Source organism: Penaeus monodon, chromosome 24 (genome assembly GCF_015228065.2).
Source record: "Penaeus monodon isolate SGIC_2016 chromosome 24, NSTDA_Pmon_1, whole genome shotgun sequence".
In the NCBI taxonomy this organism is placed as follows: domain Eukaryota; kingdom Metazoa; phylum Arthropoda; class Malacostraca; order Decapoda; family Penaeidae; genus Penaeus; species Penaeus monodon.
Genome location: NC_051409.1, coordinates 31225078 through 31226231, shown reverse-complemented (window position 1 = coordinate 31226231; position 1154 = coordinate 31225078). Strand labels below are relative to the sequence as shown.

The 1154-nt window shown below is 36.8% G+C and overlaps 1 protein-coding gene across 1 annotated transcript in view; it reads right to left on the bottom strand.

Moving 5' to 3' along the window:
- The window catches only part of LOC119588719 (chorion peroxidase-like), a 10148-nt gene that overhangs the window by 8332 nt on the left and 662 nt on the right, over window positions 1–1154 (bottom strand). The window lies entirely within an intron of this gene.

Sequence of the window (1154 nt, the reverse complement as noted above, 5' to 3'; positions counted from 1 at the left end):
AGAAACAAAATCTTACTCCTTCTTCTTATTCGTACTTATTCTTTACACTTAGTTCATTCTTTTTATTCCTTACTCATTCATTTGCATTCTTATTCATTTTTCATTATGCGTCATTTTGCTGTCGTATGTTTTGAATGGCGTACGAATTACTGAGTATCTTTCCTCCGTCCGAATTTTGGAACATACTTTTTGAACAAAATGTAATGTCTCTTATTATTCGATTCCTGCATTTATCATTTTCTTGTCTTCATTTATTTTTTCTTAGAGAGTGTTATGCCCTTCATCTAAGTCGTCCTGAATTCTTAATCCGTTTGTTTCATTTAGGAACAAATAGCATTTGATATTCTAAGTCACTTGATAATTATCTGGGGCCAGGGTTATATCGTAACATACTCCAGAAACACGGATTTATGGTGTAGGTATTTTAGGAAGAAGTTCCCGGATTTCTGGATTATCTACTCTGGGTCAAAGTACCTCGCTCCCGCTTCAAAGAAAGATTGAGATAACTTCCCTTTAAGTCCAAAGAGAGTAAATCTTTTTTCGAAGGGCCGGATTTTTGGAATATTTACCTTAGGTCATAGTAGCTCAATCCCGCTTCAAAGAAAGACTGGGGTAACCCCTACTCCCGTCTGAGTACAGAGAGAGTAGATATTTTTTAAGAAGTTGCCGGATTTTCGAGTCGCCTGCGGTTAAAATGCACATCCCAGTCCAAAAGAATTTCAGAGAGCGCCTCTCCCTCCTTTGAGTGCAAAGAGATTAGGTATTTTAGGAGTTCTGGGATGTTTTATCAATCATTTGGGGTCAGAATGGTACAAGCCCCATCTGTAGAAACTCTAAGATAACTTCCCTTTCTCTTTCTGAAGGGATAGTTGTTATTTTAGCCAAGTTTCCGGATACTTTTGCCATTCATTTGTATCCGAATTGGTATATCGCCTTCTGTAGAAACTTTAAAATAATCCCTTCTTCTCTCAACGAGTACGTAAATAGCGGATATTTTATTCTTCTTCCCGAATTACTTTACCATTCATTTTTACCCGAATGGTACAGAAATTATAAGATAGCTCCTTTCTTTTCTCTCCTTGAGTGCAAAGAGAGTAGTTTTTTTTATGTCTCCGGATTTTAATTATTCGTTTGGAATCTCAATGACACCCGAC